This window comes from Borostomias antarcticus (assembly GCF_949987555.1).
Source record: "Borostomias antarcticus genome assembly, chromosome: 1".
NCBI lineage: Eukaryota > Metazoa > Chordata > Actinopteri > Stomiiformes > Stomiidae > Borostomias > Borostomias antarcticus.
Window position 1 is genome coordinate 44,062,608 of NC_140234.1, and position 17,500 is coordinate 44,080,107.

General features: G+C 47.5%; 1 long non-coding RNA gene across 1 annotated transcript; it reads right to left on the reverse strand.

Annotated features, from left to right (window-relative positions):
• Positions 1-12,518: 12,518 nt before the first annotated feature.
• On the reverse strand, positions 12,519-13,033 carry LOC311310954. The gene is made up of 3 exons (XR_014630530.1): positions 12,914-13,033; positions 12,725-12,813; positions 12,519-12,563 (listed from the first exon to the last, which is right to left on the reverse strand). It is a non-coding gene; the product is annotated as an uncharacterized lncRNA (long non-coding RNA).
• Between the last annotated feature and the right edge of the window lie 4,467 nt (positions 13,034-17,500).

Sequence of the window (17,500 nt, forward strand, 5' to 3'; positions counted from 1 at the left end):
TAGATAGTATTCACATCACTAATTACAGCCCATAACTCGAGCTCACGTTACAGCCGTTAAAGGCTTCAGGCCAGCATTAGATCTGACGTCTGATGATGAACAGAGAGACAGAGAGAGGAGAGAGAGAGAGAGAGAGAGAGAGTCATTTGAGCAATCCCGAATGGCCTATCTGCAATTTAATGGTGTGGATCCCTCTTCCGTAGAGACGGAGGGATGGGAAAAAAAGAGGAGGAGAAGCCATTTATTAAAGAGCTGAAAATGAAGTGTCTGATCAGAGATGGTGGTTATCTCTGGCCTTTTGTTCCTGAATCACACCAGGCTGCGCCTCTGCCAGTTTGACAGTAATTACCTCCCACAGTTAGCCTCCGTCTCCTTCCTCCCTCTCTCTCCTTCCTCTTTCTTTCTCCTTCTCCTTCCTTTCTCTCTCTCCCCCCCCCCTCTCTCTTTCTGACTTTTTTTTCTTCTCCATATCATTCTCTCTGGCCCTGCTCCTCTCCCCTGCTCTCTCTTCTCTCTTCCTTTCTGTCTCTTTTTCTGTGTACCTCTGTTTCTCTCTCACTCTCTTCTTATCTCTTTCTCTTTCTGTCTCTCTACCCCTCTCCCTCTCTCCCCGAGCCTCTCTCTGTAGACCTCTGAACAATCCAGGGATGGTCTTTCTAAACGTCTCTCAGTCAAAACAGTTTACCGGGCCGTACCGCTGCTCCCTGCATCCACACGGTTGGTTTTGCTTCTCCCTGATCGCCTTTACCTCTGATTCTCACGAGCGCACAGGACCTCTGCCCCCCCCTCCCACCGTTCCTCTCTCTCTCTCTCATCCCCCGCATGCTAATGTCCTGATTTCATCTTAAGCAGAGCTTGCTCGTTCTCTCTGGGGAGGTATTTTCTCTGGAGGACCAGCTTTCCCACCGTGCACCTCTCTACTCAGCCACGGCCGCGGGGTTAATTAAAAATCTATAAAATGAAAAACGAAGGGAAATAAAAGGAAAACAGGCAAGGCCTAACTTATATTCATTGACCTTGTACTGAAGGAGAAAAAAAACACATTTGCGATGACTTACTTAGCTTAATAAAGGTTAAATAGATAGTAAATGAATTCATTTTTCATTTCCAATCTCTCTCTCTCTCTTTTCTCCCTTCAGGCTTTGCTTGTCTTAGCCCAGAGAGCGGAGAATGGACCAGAGCGGTTCTGTGGTCTAGAAGGGTTCCTGACTCTGGGCCTGGACCCTGGTTCTGTCCAGACTAGCCCGCTACCTACACACACTTACCGGGGCATACACCAGATCCCCTCACGCTCAATCAACACAGGTGGGTTTGAAAGCGGAATATGTGTGTGTATATGTGTGCATGTGTGTGTGCATGTGTGTGTGTGCATGTGCCTCTTTTCCATTCGCTCTGACTTGTGCTTTCTCATAACTACAGAAGAAAGTGCTCTTTTGTTGTAAAAGATAAAAATTGCCTCCGTGTCCAACTTTGCCTGAAGATACTTTCCAATTTCCAAGCATTATTCATACCACAATGGCTCCATAATGGGATTCAAAACAAATATGTGTAAACCCCCCACTGACAAGAGAGACAAAAATTAGTTTGATACCCAGCGGAGCCGTGTTTACACCCTGGAAATGAGGGACAACTCAGATTATTTAGAACTCAGGGTCCATTGGGAGCTTTGAGAAGGTATGTGTTTTCTGTGTGTGCGTGCGCACGTGCTTGTGTGTGTGTGTGTCAGTGTGCGTGACAGACGCAGTCAAAGGCCACTGGCCCGGTTTTACTTCTACCCCAGTAACCGTAGAAACCAGACATCAAGGTAAACAAACAAACGAACAAAAGCACACCTTCTGAACATCTGTTAACTGCAGTACGGTACAGCACAGCTTGTGTGTGGCGTGGCGTCGCAATGCTATGTGCACCTGCAATGCTTGAGTTCCCCAGAGGCTCTGTGACGTGGCTGCCTGGGATCCAGACGAGCGATAACAGCACAATAAGAACAACACCGCGAGTCTTTCTCAAAAAGGTTCTCAGAATGACACAGACACTTCACTAACAAGATGTCCGCGACAGCCTGTGACGAGGTCGTCTGGTTTGGGCACGCAATTCCGTGAGATTCCACCGTTTGGAATTCGGGACGACGAGCACAGCGAAAGGTCCCAGGATGTATCGGAATCAGCCGAAACGGAATGTTGAGGGGCTGGGTGTCTCTGGTACAGTATACCCGTCCTATACAAAACCACACCTGCGCATACCTTCTCTACCTGGAAACATTGGCAGGAATGCCCCTAATCAGCCTGTGTGAATAGAAAGCAGAGTTATAGAATCAGACTGTCCTTCACCACACAATGCCTTTTCAGAGAAAACCAGGCCACATCTTTCTCTCCTGTCTTTGAAAGGATCGCAGGAAGTCAAGAGAGGGTGACAGAGTTGTGATACCACGGCCAGACATGCCATGTGGCGAGGCCCGTGTCTATTTAACTCACTGTGCGTGGCGTCTGCCCACTGCCCATCTCGTCCACCCGCTAAGGGAGATATTGAGATGCTATCTTATCTCTATACACTGGTGAGCAAACACAAACTCGCTCGTTTCATTATCTATATTTTCTCATTGGGATTTAGTTTAGTCCAGCGCTTGACCGAGCCCGCTCGAGGAAGGCCTGATCATGGCGTTTTCCGTTAGGCGCCGACCGTACAGCCGGAGCCGGGCGCAGGGCCCTGCACGACGGGCGTCCCTCTGCAGACATGCGCTCTCGTTAAACCCCGGCCGCGTCTGTCGCCCATCGTTAAGTTCCCCGAGTTAATGGGAGGTAAAGGTTAGAGAGGGGGAACGTCACCTTGACAACGCCCGACGCTCTGTCATGTCTCTCCATCTGTCTCCTCGTTGTTTTTTTCCTTCTCCTCTCGGGGGGGCTACAATCCAACAGGTTTTATGTGTCTCCCGCTGTCACTCTCCTAGCGTGTGTTTGACTCTCTCCCTCCCCCTCTCCTTCCTCTCTCTCCTTCTTGTCTCCCCCCCCCTCCTTCCTCTCTTTATCTCGCTCTCCTTCCCCCTCTCTCTTTCTGACTTTTTTCTGCTCCATATCTTTCTATTCCTCTCTCTATCTCTCTCTCTCTCCCATTCTCTTCTCTCTTGTGCTGCAGACAGCAGTGAAGAGCCCAGTCAGTCAGAAAATTAGGTTGTTAGTGTGCGCCGTGTCAGTATGGTGTTGAGGCCCCCACAGACAGAACGAGAGAGAGAGAGAAAGAAAGAATGCAGCTGGGCATCAAGGACATCCTGTCTGCATGCCAAACCCCAGCGCTGTCACAACGTGTTCTATTCTAGAAGCGTCCACTGGCTCACAGCCTCTCATACATCTGAAAAACCACAGGGGCTTTTAAAGAAAACCAGTCCAGGTCCTCCAATTCTGGAGCCTGACCTGTTCAATTCAAGGCTTGAGGAGCCAATGGGGTCGATGAGAAACGCCATTTTCTCATCAGCACCCCAGTTAGACGTGGTTGGTGGAGTCTCCAGACCGCTAGACAAATAACCAAACAAATTGATCCAATAACCACCCAGGAGAAAAGACAGTCAATCAATCAAGTTGGATTTATATAGCGCCCTTCATGATACCCAGAGCGCTTTACAGAGTCCAGTATTCATTCAGACACAGTCATACCGGTGGTGGTAAGCTACATCTATAGCCACAGCTGCCCTGGGGCAGACTGACAGAAGCGTGGCTGCCAATAAGCGCCTACGGCCCCTCTGACCATCATTCTTGTTGTGGAGCTGGTACAGCACCATCAGTTCTTAGTGTTTCAAATGAAGTGAAAGCTCAATATTTACCTTTACTTGCTATTAGTTTATGAATTGGCCTTAGCAAGACCCCAAAAATTGTTTTCGGGACATGAGACTGCATGAGACCCTGTGAATTTATTTTAGAATTTCGGTGCATTGGCTAGTACACTGGCAGGAAATCTTGTGCTGGAAGCGGAGGTGAAGCGTTTTGCGTGTCACAATATCAGGAAGACAAACACTTCTCCCCACAAATTTATCTACATGCACATAAAAGAAAGACCAGTATTTACCTGCATTGAGGCCATCCTTCCAGAAAGTCCATTGAAATAGCTGGAATCTTATAATCCAGTCTGCTCAGTGCTCCACGCACGTTTATCATATTTTTCCCCCATCATTATGGCGAGTGGGGAATTGTGGGAAGTGTGGTTCTTAAAATGCAGTGCTGATTTTATCACGACCAGAAAGGCCGCCAAAGTGCCGAGATATCTCATGTAGCTTTAAGTTTATTAAAGAGACAACCTCTGGCTATTTTCTGCAACTTGCTTCCCTTGTCTGTGAGACACTGCCATTTGTGGTCTTCCCTGTCCCCTTGGTTGCTACAATACAAATAAACTATGGGGAAGTGTGCATGAGGTAGAAGAGGAGGAAGAAGACTCATGCATTTGCCCAGACCATGATTTAAACTTTTAATTAAAATATCTTCCAAAAAATCTTGTCACAGCACAATGCCTGTGTTGAGAATTGGTATTCTTGTAGTATCTGACAGAATCTCTGACGGTGTTCCTCTCCGGGCAATGAACCGGCGTAGGGACAGGAGGAATGCATCGGCGTCCAGACTGCTGAGTAGGTCCAAGTGAATGCAGCGGGTGGTGAGGCACTTGTATATAACTCCCCAGCGTTTCTCAGTGCGTCGGCCGATCTTCACCAGAAATGGACCGAAGCAGCCACACCAGTGAAGAAGAATGGGGGCTGGAACAACCGCAGACGGGCCGGAGGTAGGTCTGCCATAATCGGGATAATAGGCTTTGCCCTCCATTTCCGGCATCCCACGCAGCTCCCTTGGTGTGATCGGATGGCCTGTCTCCCCCGTAAGACCCAGTACCGGCGGCGAAGTTCGGCAAAGACGCGGTCTGGTCCAGGATGAAGGAGACGCTCATCGAAGTCCCTAATCAGAAGCTTGGTGACGGCATGGGATGAGTCCAGGACGATGGGGTGGATGTCAGATGAGCTTGGGCCTTCCATCCGTCGTAGTCAACCTCCCACGCGCATCAGTCCTGAAGCCTGATCAAGTTCTGGTGCAAGGGTAATGAGACGGCTGCTGGATGACACTGACCCTGTGGCTTTGAGGGCTTTGATCTCATCCGGGAAGCAGTCCTGTTGACAGCTTCTCAGGATAAGAGCCTCTGCTTCTCGGTAGTCTGGTGTGTGAAGACTTGGGTCTGCGGCTGCCGCCCCGTGAAGAGACTGGTACGTTGCTTCCACCAGTGCTTTCCAGGAGGTGGATTAGGTAGGTATTGGTTCTGAGTCATGGAGAGGCCACAGAAGACTGGTTTCTTTACCTCTGCCGGGTCCTCCGCTTTCTCCAGGGAAGGGACTGCTGGCCATTGATCTGACGGTAGTCGAAGGAATGGTGGGCCGTTACTCCAGGGGCTGGGCTTGGACAGATCAGCCAATGTCTTCCCCCTGGTAAGATCATCAGCAGGGTTATTCAGGGTGTCCACATACCTCCAGGCCTGGAGACTGGTCATCTCCTGAATCTCTGCGATCCTGGTCCCGACAAACACCTTGTATCTGCATGACTCAGAATGCAGCCATGTCAGGACTGTGGTAGAGTCAGACCATAGGGTGGTTTGAGTGATGTTCAGAGTGAGCTCTTTCTGAAGGAGTACGGCCAGCTGAGCTCCTGTCAGCGCTGCACAGAGTTCTAGGTGTGGCATGGACAGCTGGCGTTTCGGGGCCACTCTGGATCTGGCCATGACAAAGGAGGTGTGAGCTGCCCCATCTTTGGTAGTAGCAAGGTAGGCCACTGAGCCGTACGCTTGTTCAGAGGCATCACAGAAGATGTGGAGGTGGTATTCGGCAGCTTCAGTGTTGACCTCTGTAGGGGTGTAGCATCGTGGTAATGTGATATTGGCTAGATCAGGCAGCTCTGTCTCCCATGCATTCCACGCTTCAAGGAGGTCAGTCGGTAGATAAGTCATCCCAGCTTCTCTTCTTGGCCCAGAGCTTCTGAACCAGCACCTTAGCCTGAGTGGTGAAAGGGACGATGAAGCCCAACGGGTCGTACTGACTTGCCAGGACTTTATATATGTTCCTCATAGTCGGAGGGCCAGTCTCCATGGGCCGGTGCCTGTATCTGAGCATGTCCGTTGGGTAGTGCCACCGAAGGCCCAAAGCTGGCTCCTGAGGGTCAGTGTGGTCCTGTGCAAGCCAGAGCTCAGTGCTCTCTGAGCGTGCTGTTGCAGGCAGATGTTCGATGATGGAGGGGTGGTTGCTGGCCCACTGCCTGATCTCAAACCCTCCAGAGGCTAGAAGTGAGCGCATTTTGTCTATCAGAAGCTTAGCAGACTGGCCTGTCGGTAAACTCTGCAGGCAGTTGTCTACGTAGAAGCATTGGTCAAGCGACTGCAGCACCTCCTCGTTGCCCTGTTGATGGTCCCGCACATGCTTTTGTAAGGCGAATGTTGCACAACAAGGACTGCAAGTTGTGCCGAACGGCAGGACCTGCCATTCGTAAACATCTGGTTGCTCACCTCTCCGCATGCTTCTCCAGAGGAACCTCAGCAAGGGCCGATCTTCTGGCAGTAGCCGGAAGGTTTTGAGTCTACCTTGGCGCTGCAGATGTTCAACAAAGCTGTCCCTGTAGTGCTGCAGAAGCTTACCGAGCAGCCGGTCCACATGACCTGTACAGGTCAGTTCCATGCCTTGGGGGCCCTCGAGGGAGGTCAGCATACCTACCAGGAGATCGATGCTTAGGGCAAAGTTCTGGAAGGCCTTTGAATCACCGGCTCTGACATTTGGCATATTTAAGATAGTGGCTATTTCACTCTGAGCCAGCTGATGTGGTTGGCCGTATTGCCTCTGCAACGCCTGCATGGCTTCGGTGTATGGCTCGGGATAATGGCGGCAGGCCTGTGCTATGAGTCGGGCTTCGTCCAGACGCAAGTGCTCTATCAGCACTCTGTATTTGTAGTGCTCAGAAAGTTCAGTGTGTGTAAGAAGACTGTCCAAAGCCATTTTCAAATCTGCAAATTCTCGCTCACTATCAGTCACCAAGTCGGGGAGTGTTGGCACAGGGACTGGCTGAACACGTGACAGGGCCATGAGCTGTTGATAGTCCAGCATGGTGGCTGCAGATGGCAGGGACTGGTAACGTGTCATTTCAAGCTCTGCAGGAGGCTGGTACTGCAGAGTGGATAATGGTTGAGGGTGTGCGTCCCGCAAGGTGTGATACACTGGCTGAATGGGTGCTGCCATGCTAGGCTGTTGTATGTGGTGCATGGTGGGTGCAGGTAGAACCTGGTATGCCGGCGGTGCTGGGGTTGCTGACTGTAGCTGCCGATCTTCCGGTTGCTGCTGATAAGCTGGCAGCGCAGAAGCGCTGGCAGGTGCTGCTGGTAGGCTGACGGCGGTGAGACCGCTGGCAGGTGCTGCTGGTAGGCTGATGGCGGTGAGGCCGCTGGCAGGTGCTGCTGGTATGCTGGTTGATGCGCTGAGGCTACTGGTCGATGCAGCTGATAGGCTGGCTGCTTCTGTGCCACTGGTAGATGCGCTGAGACTACTGGTCGATGCAGCTGGTATGCTGGCTGCACTGAGCTAACCGGCAAGTGCTGCTGGTATGCTGGTTGATGCGCTGAGGCTACTGGTCGATGCAGCTGATAGGCTGGCTGCACTGAGCTAACCGGCAAGTGCTGCTGGTATACTGATTGTGCTGGGGGTATATGCACTGCAGGCAATATCTGATATGCTGGGAACACAGCACTGACAGTTGGTGGCTGGTATGAATTCCTGGGCACAGGGGGTGGAGGTTGGTAGGCTGCTGATGTGATTGGGAGAGTAGAAGGCCTTGTGCTTAGGATTGAGGATGGCAGTGCTGTGGTGAGGGTGCAACTATGCTGATCGACCGTTCTGGTCACCGGTGTTTGCAACGGTTGGTGCGTATCCACAAATAGAGCATAGGTGGAGAACTGGCTGGCAGGTTGAGATGTGACGGGAGTCATCCCTGCAGCGGTCAGCGACAGATGTACCTGAGTGACACTTCTGTATGTAGTATCGATGAGAGGGGCTTGCACCACCCTTGGTGTGGCGGTAGTACAGGTGACTGAAGTTTTCCGTCTGACCACTGGAAGTGAGTGATAAGGGCTGTTATGACTTGTCAGCTCATCCTGATATTGCTGGTCATGGAGGGGAGTAATAGCCCCGCTAACTTGGGATTCGCACTCTGAGTCATCCAACTCCTCTTCATCTTGTGTGCTGGCAGGTGAGTCGTAGTCAGCATGAAGCCCCAATGTGTTGTCCATGTGGTAAGTGAGACTTGTGACTTCTGTCTGGGAGCTAACTCTGTCTGTACCGTGACTCAGGGGGTCCTGTCCATACTGCTGCACCATTGTAGACCCAAACATGGCTGAATACTGGTCCACAGTCGGGGCAGGCTCGGCTTGCCCACTGGGAAACCACATCTGTGCTGTGCTAAGAGTCTGAGTGTCCCTCTGCACTCTCTGTTGAATGGCGGGAGGGACTGTAGGTGGCAGTAGTGACTGAGGAAGATCCACCTGATAAGGTAGCAGATGGGATGGGATCTGACGTATCCGTCTTGCTTCTCTCTCCTGTGACATTTGCAGTGGTGGGTGGAGCTATCCGGCTCGAAGGACCATTGTTGAGAATTGGGGGTTCAGGTGATGTCGCCACCATCCACACAATGAATGCACAGGAGTCGGAAGAGCCGCCCAGTTCCTCCAGTTCCCAATCTGTAGACTTCTCACATCATTGAATATGTATATGGTATCTGGAGACAACAAAATATAGGGACGCAAAGTTGGCATTATAACATGCACATAACACATGCAGAATAACATGCATATAGCTTGCATGCACTAACTGCGCTGTTTAGCACATAACAGCACCTAACTCAATAAGATGGAAGCACTAAACATGTCACTAATGAATCAGAATATATAAGATAGTAATTTGACCACAAGAAAATATGCACAAGGCAGGCACTGCTGGATAGCCTAAATGAACTAGCTGGGCATACACTGGCGATCATACATTCCATCACGGACATCAACATTACAAACTGCGCACTACGGAGAGCATGGCTAATTAGCAACACAATTGGACGGCTAAACACAGCTAAACAGTCTAACTGCTAAATCTAACAACAGAAACGAAAGTATACACTACATCGGGTATTTGTTCTGTTTTACAAGAATCTCCAACTTAAAGGGACAATGGACAACTTACTTCTTCACGAACGCATATTGATGTCTACAGGATTTCTTTGATCTTGCGAGGCGCTGTATCTCGCGCGCATCTGACTGGGGTCCTAACTAGGTAAAACCAGGTGTCCAGAGTGCGCCGGTAGTAAATGAAAATAATACTAGGGAATTTGTAACAGCCTGGGTATGCATTAGCATTTTTACTATGCATCCCACTGGGCTTGAACTCTTGTTGAGCAACAGTACCTGCCATGTGAGAAGCCATAGATGGTTTCACACTGACAAGCAATCAAGGGTTGCATGCAAATGTAAGTAACATGGAGGTTTCATCAGTTTCCACAACATGTTTGTTAAAGGCATCCCAAGGGGAAAACTAAACCAAGACTAAACAATAAAACTAAGGTACACACTCAAGTGCCCTTGCCAAGTGCCCTTGCCAAGTTTAGATGTGGAGTCGCACCCTTAGCCCTAGAAACCGGTCGATACACTAACACTCCAGTGGAGAGTCGTTTCTGTACACTATGCAACAGTGGCTCCATTGAATCAGAAGCCCACGCCCTACTGCACTGTGAACTTTACAAGGACATTCGCTCAGATCTTTATATCTCCCTCTCAAAGCACTTTGAATTTTTTAATGACCTTGATGATTCAAATAAATTGTGTATAATTTTAGCCGGTAGACACTGTATCAACGAATGCGCCAAAGCCTGCCACCTCATCCTAAAAAGAAGAGTAGCTTTCATGAGTACGGGTCTATAAACTGACCCATTTCTATTCCTCTCTATTCATTTAGTCCCCATCCTCCTTTATACTGTTTTTTTGTATGTCGCCATACTGTATTGTATTCTCAATTGTATCGTTGTATGTGTGTAGTACTATAATATACGCTCTATTCTATTTTGATTTGTAATTATATTGTGTCTCACAACTCATTGTGAGTGGTCCTTAACTTTTTATTATTGCACTTTTGTACTAATGTGATGGAAATGTCTGTTAAGGAGTGACACAAAAATAAAGATTATCTACCTATCTCAAGTGGAAAACAAAAGATAAAGCTTACAAACTTACAAGATGGTACAGGAAACACCAGGGACAATGCACAGCTACAGCAAATAATGAACAGACAAAGAACAAGAGGTGAGCTACATGTAGGCTATATATACACACAGACTAACAAGACGGGTGGAAACCAATCAAACAGTCAGTGGCACAGGTGTCCTCTCAATCAGTGAATTTAGCCAGTTTTATGGCGCGTTCCAGGCAACCCGTAACTCCCCTACTAACACAATCAGGTTGCAGCAATGTTGCAGAAACGTGCAATTTAGACTTTTGTATGGTCCACTCAACGTCAAGTTAAACGTGCATGCAACGCAAATGCGGTATCTGCACACAAGTTGCTGCAACGTGCAGGTCCAACGTGTCTGCAACGTGCCTGCAATGTGTACACAACGTTGTGATTTCCGTGATGATTTCGATGTATATTGCTGCAACGTTGTATACACGTTTATATATTACGTTGCTGCAACGTGGTCTACACTTCCGTTGGCTACATATATAATTTGCATTACAAAACAAATCAGCTCCTTGCGCAAGCTCCACTACTTCCTGAAACTCTACAGGCATATTTCTTTACCGTCCTATACTATTGGATAGCAATAGCGATGAATCCGGTGTGCAGCACACCTGATCAATCACTTCCATCCACTAGTATAGGACAGGAAAGAAATACGCCTGTAGAGTGTCAGGAAGTAGTGGAGCTTGTGCAAAGAGCCTATTAATGTCATAGTCAATGCAGCAAGCAAAATTATGGTACAAAAGTTATGACACAACACCATTCAGTCAAGAACAATTTATTTTATTAAAAAAGTACACAATGTCTGGCCTGCAACATGATAAACAAGTTTAAAAACAAAAAGGATTAAAAAAAAAATACAAAAACAGTTATTTACAAAAAAAAGTTATTTACAAAAAAAATGGCAGGCTGTGCTCAGATAGGCTGGCGGGGGGGGGGGGGGCTGTGCTCAGATGGGCTGCGGGTGGGCGTCAGATGGGCTGGGGGGGGGTGCTGTGCTCAGATGGGCTGGGGGGCAGCTAGGAAGGGAAGTCTTCCTCATCAGAATGCTGGGGAGTGCTCAGATGGACTGTTCTTGGATGGGCTGTGCTCAGGCGGACTTCTGCAGATACCTAAAGACACAATGAAATGGCCGTAAATACACAACGCACATACATGCACAAAAAAGTGGTACACAATCTTTGGAACCATGCAGTCACACTGGGTAGGAGAAACCAAAAAAAAAGACATCACTTACCCTTCTGCATTTAGCAGGGGCATGTTTCAATGTCTCCTGCAGCTGGGCGGCCACCTCCGCCATCGTAGCCTTTGGCATGGAGACCATCACTGCACCTTTAAGTTATCAAGAAAGGTAATGGTTTCAATTCACATCGGTCATGGAACAAAGACGATGTATTAAAAAATATTCAAAATATGAACCATTTCTTACATGTTAGAACATTGAAGAGTGTCATACTCTTCAGTGGCTTCTTCCCCTTCTTCCCGTGCACACTGTAGGCGCTCCACACCGCATGTGTGGCTACAGCTGACAGCACCCGCCGGACTGTGTCCGCCAAGTCTCTGCCACCAATGGCACCTAGGTATTGTGTCTGCAAAACAAAGAGTAATTTACTGTACCCTTCCCTGCACTGCAAAAATAAGACAAAGTTCCGCCCTGCAGACACTCACCATCTTCCTCTGATGTTCCCGGTCCTTCAACCTGGCCTCACAGACCTGCAGCTCCTCGTCCGTTTGGGCAGGGTTCAGTACATCCAGCACTTCTCCCTGGGCTCCAGACTCCACAGGCCGCGTGCTCTGGGCCAGTTCCCTCACAGTCCGTGCAAGCTCACGGAGTTGCTCCCGCATCTCTGAGAACTGCTGATGTACAGACCTCTGGAAATCTAGATAAACACAGATGTGGCTATAAGTACATTGACATAAAACTAAATGAAACTCAAAATATATCCCTGCATGCAACATGAAGTAGTCCCATACCAGCATCTGCAGAGCAGCATCGATTAGGTAGAGGGGTACATGGAGTCAATGGTGCTGGAGCCGTTTTATTGGGCGACGGCATCACAGACCTAACTGAAAAACAAAAGGGATAAAGGAAAGGGATGAGCAGGAAACTGTATGGTGTTGGCAGCATGCTTTGGCTTCTGGCATTTGAAGGAAAATAAATTAAGACATTAACAGGTAGACATCACAACACCACAGCAGTACATGCCACTCTTACCTGGTCTGGCTGGGATGCTATACATGAAGCCTGGGCTCGCATGGTTTTCGCTCACAGGGGATGAGCTCGGAAAATCTGCAAGATGAGTAAATGGTATTCAATCTAAAAAAGCCAATCACAGAGCTAACTGAATGGGATTATCAGGAAACTTTATGGTGTTGGCTTTGGCTTCTGGCATTTGGAGGGAAACTAAAGACAAGACAGGTAGACACCACAGCAGTACATGCCACTCTTACCTGGTCTGGCTGGGTGCTGTATGATCTGGCTGGGGTGCTATAAATGGGGCCTGGGCCCCGCTCGCCCACATGGGACAAGCTTGGAAAATCTGCAAGATGAGTAAAATGGTATTCAAAATAAATAAAAAATAGTCCAACTATCAGTGTGCAGTAGGCATAGACATTTCATTTCAACACAAACATGCATACCTGGATTGTACAGCACACGTGGATTGTACTGGACCGCTGGCAGAGGCCTTTCAACTCCGGCACCTGGCACCTGGTCTTTGGCCTGCATAGTGGGGACCAATGGCTGCCCGGGGCTTGGAATATCTAGTGGAATATCAGTAAATTAGCTCAGACTACTCGATTTCAAAAGTACTACTCTTTTGGGACTGTTGAATGCACTTTAGTATATTACCTTCGTCACTGGAGTGATAGCGCGTGTTGCGCCGTCTCTTTCTAACGTCCTGGCACTCGTCATCGACGACTGCTGCTCAAAGACTTTTGCCATGAGCCTGGCACCTTCGTAATGATCTGTGTGCATAAAGTACCATAATAAATACATTTCAGCCATCCTGTTTCCTCAGAATAATGAGTCATGATCTTTTTCCCCCCGCCAGTATTTTTTAACAGCTTAAAATGCAAACAGTACCAGTTGTGGACTTGGGGAAAACCCGGACTCTGTGGAGCGCCCAGCCAGGGTTAGGTTCCACGCAGCTCTTTATCCGTTGGCTGAATTTGTTCATCGGCGAGGAACACATCTGCAACTGTGAGTGAAACCATGTTAGTACCCGCTTCCCTGTACTATTGAAAAGTAGCACCAATCAGAAACATTGTTCACACAAACATGTTCTTACCCCATCCTTTTTGGAGAGCCAGGATACTGGGACAACCGACAGTGTCCTCCCCCAGAAACTCCACACTGCAATACAGTCTGCCCAATAAACAAAAAAAATTCAGGTTGTAAACACAAGGACCCTATGGGAAAGTAGGCAGAGGGGAAGAAGCGACTAAAACAACAATTCAACAAGTCATTACAGCCGATAAGTAATTAGTGACACGCCACTATTCTATCCTTTTTTTTATTTATTTTTGATTCTCTGCCGGCATCTGACCAGGACAGATGCGGTCAATGGCGGCTAATCATCAGTGTGGGAAACAACAGCTAGTTTAGGCACCGCGATTACCTCGTGGGTGGCAGTCTCCCACTTTACAGACAAATGGAAAATATATAAAGCATTATCTTGGCTTCGCCTTCACCTTTGCCTATGTAAAATTAGCCTAAGATTCGTGATGGCCTTAGAAAGCCTGACACGAGCGAGCTCCCAATGTGAGTCTCAAATTCAGCACAGTCAAACAAACAATTTCCCTCAGTCCAGCGGCCATTTTATATTAACGTTAACTAACACAAAACTTAACATCTCAGACCGTTCGCTTGCTTATGTTTCTGCAAATGTTCGCGGCAAACACAAAGCCAGCAGTAACAGAAAAAAGATTTGCAATAGTTTGTCGGAGTATTTTCAATATTGTCTAAACATTAGTCAAGTTCGGGCCTTGACTTAGCTAGCATTAGGTAGCGTGTTAGCTAGCATTAGGTAGCGTGTTAGCTAGCATTAGGTAGCGTGCTAGCTAGCATTAGCTAACGTTAGCTAGCTAGCATTGGGCTTCCAATTCCTGAACTTAGTTTAGCGTGCAGGTTATGAGTTACTTCTGTTTACTTAAATTATTACCGGTAAGTAAACAAATAAATAGCTAAACCAACAGTCAAATCAATGTAATTTGATGAGAAAAAACCCCGAGGTAACTGGTATAACTTACCAGAGATGAAGTTCGCACCACACTGTGTTTGTTGGTCCCCAATCTGCTCTCTTTATGGCTTTAAACCACAGCTTTCGACGGTTCCTCTGAAAAGGGTGACATCTCGAGGGGATGCTGAAGAATCTGAGGCCATCATCTTGTCCTTTTCTGTTTGTACAGTTCACAGCACAGCAGCTTTGAGGCATAATTAGCTACACGAAACGGAGCTACTGTGGCTAGCGAGTTCGTTCCTCGTTCGCTCGTTCTTTTTTCCCAAAGAGGCTGCGTGCGCAGCCCGCTGTGACGTAGACGGCGAACCCATCTATAGGGAGGGAAAGTGATCTCATCGCCCCCTAGTGGAAGCGTTCCATAATGCCGAGAGAATGAATGGGATTTCTCGACACGTCTTTTGAAAAATGATATCTTGGTCGACACCGAAACGTTAGTTTTAATTAATGAAAAAGCATTAAATGTTAACAAACGGAAATATACAATCAATAACATTTCTAAGATGAGTTATTCACCTCAACATAGTACAATATGAAGGATATAAGCGAAAATTTTAAAAAAGAACAAAAGACAGGAGCAGTTTGGCAAAGAATCCTGCCTACTTTAACTGTGAACCAAGCAAGCAGTGACGTCACGGGATAGCCCGATTGCAATCCTAATGCTAGCCTAATAGGACTTTAATCCAACGTCATTTAATGACGTTGCAGGGACCCATATTGCCAATGTTTCTGCAACGTTGCAGAAAAGTCTAATTAGACTTAGGAGGGTAAAGTTATTTTCGACCTTAGATGGACGTTGTCACAACATCGCCTGATGGTAACGTTGCAACTTACCTAAGTACAATTTATGTGCAACGTTGCTGCAACCCACTGTGTTAGTAGGGTCGTGTTTTTCCGACCTCCTACACGTGAAAATGCTCTGGAATGGCAGTCAAACCCGTAACTTCCCACCCGGCAACTGGGAGTACATCGATCTGTACGATTCCAGAGCATTTTCACGTGTAGGAGGTCGGAAAAACACGAGTTACGGGTTGCCTGGAACGCGGCATTAGTCCTAGGGTCCGCTATTGGGGCAGGGTTGCCAACAACAACATAGGATTGTGGGTAGTGTATTTGTATATGTCACAGCACAGTGCCTGAGTATGCATTAGCATTTTTATACTGCATCCCTCTGGGCTTGAACTCTTGTTGAGCTACAGTACCTGCCATGTGAGAAGCAGAGATGTGAATATTGCGGATATATCTGCGACATCCGCAGATATCCGCATCCGCGCGTGGGTGGGCCAATAAAAATCAACATTGTGATTAATTTCGGGTGGATTGCGGGTGGATTTGTCAGTTATATTTGTATTTAATAACTTATATAATTATGTATATTATAACAACTGCGAGAAAGCGCGAGACCTGCCAGCAGCTCACTCAAATACCCTCGACCACTTCGTCAACCGAGATCCTGCGAAAGCGAGCCTATAATCTTTAAATTGTTTAAGTCAAGAAAATGCGCCTATATGAAAAGCGAATGAGCACGAACGGCTGGACATAATTTAAATGAAATTTTAGAAGATAATTACGTCGGGCGGGTGGATGATTGATGAGTGCACGCGGATTCGGGTGCGCTCAAACTCCATCCGCGCATCTCTAGTGAGAAGCCATAGGCTTAGTTCACACAGCAGTGAAATGTGACCCAAATCCGATCTTTTTGCCTACATGCGACTCAGGTCAGATTTTTTCATGACTGTCTGAACAGCGCAAGTCCCATGAAATCTGATTTTTTTTTTTAAATCCAACCTGGGGCGCTTTCAGAGGTGGTATTATATCGGATACATGTCTGATGTTTTGCAACGCGCCCGCCGTCTGAACAGTCATGTCGCGTTTAATGCTACTTTTACGTCTCTAGAGCGGTGACTTGCAAATTCGTGAAGCGTTCCACTGTGGTGTGCTTGTGCGGCATACTGCACGTCACAAGACGATCCTCATCCTTCTCGTTATCATTTGCTCATGCCGTCGCCGGCTTCCACTACACAAATAGCCTACTTGAAAATCAACCTGTAAAGGCTAACTTCAGTTGTGGTTCTAACGTTATCATGGATGTACAGTATTAATAGAACTCCATTTACTTCTGTAAACAGTGCGCTGCGCGTGACGTCCTGACATCTTTGTTATTGTTCTTCTCCGCATGCGGGTCTGTTCAGGGCCGTGGGCTGTTCACACTGCAGTCAAATATACTGTATGTCAAATATAGGTTACATTTAAAAAGTCATGTCAACTGCTAAACAAAAAAATCGGATCTGTGTAAAAAATCGGAATTGAACATTAAGACCTGCCGTTTGAACTAAGCCATAGATGGTTTCACACTGACAAGCAATCAAGGGCTGCATGCAAATTTCACAGGTGTGATGGATTTTGGAGAGAATGGCATATAACATATATGTGTCCTGTAGTTTCTAAAGAGTAGTCAACACGCACTGGTAAATATACAGTAGCTGTTCTGCCAACTGGGCCTAGCAGAAGACCCTTCGGGTCAACCTTGGGAATACAGACTAGGAGAGAGGCCTAATCCCACCGTCTAAGGTAATATCTTATTTAGAAAAAGGCCCTCCTGAAAGTCATAAATTCATTAATGGTTGAAGTCTAGAGGGTTGCATCATACATAAAAGGCGCCACAACTGACGCACACAAGTGTTATGGAACCTTCAAGTCTAGCACAGGTACACTGTGAATAGCAATTAAGGGTAATTTTGGCTCCCTTAGCGCCATTTAATTAGAACCTTAGCGGATACCGATAAGCAGGCACCAGGGACAATGCACAGCTACAGAAAATAATGAACAAAGAACAAGTTGGGAGCTACATGAAGGGTATATATACACAGACTAACAAGACAGGTGGAAACCAATCAAACAATCAGTGGCACAGGTGTCCTCTCAATGGCACTGTATGCCAGTTAAGGACTTCTGGCATAGGACTGGACCTATGTGCAAATCTTGGTGA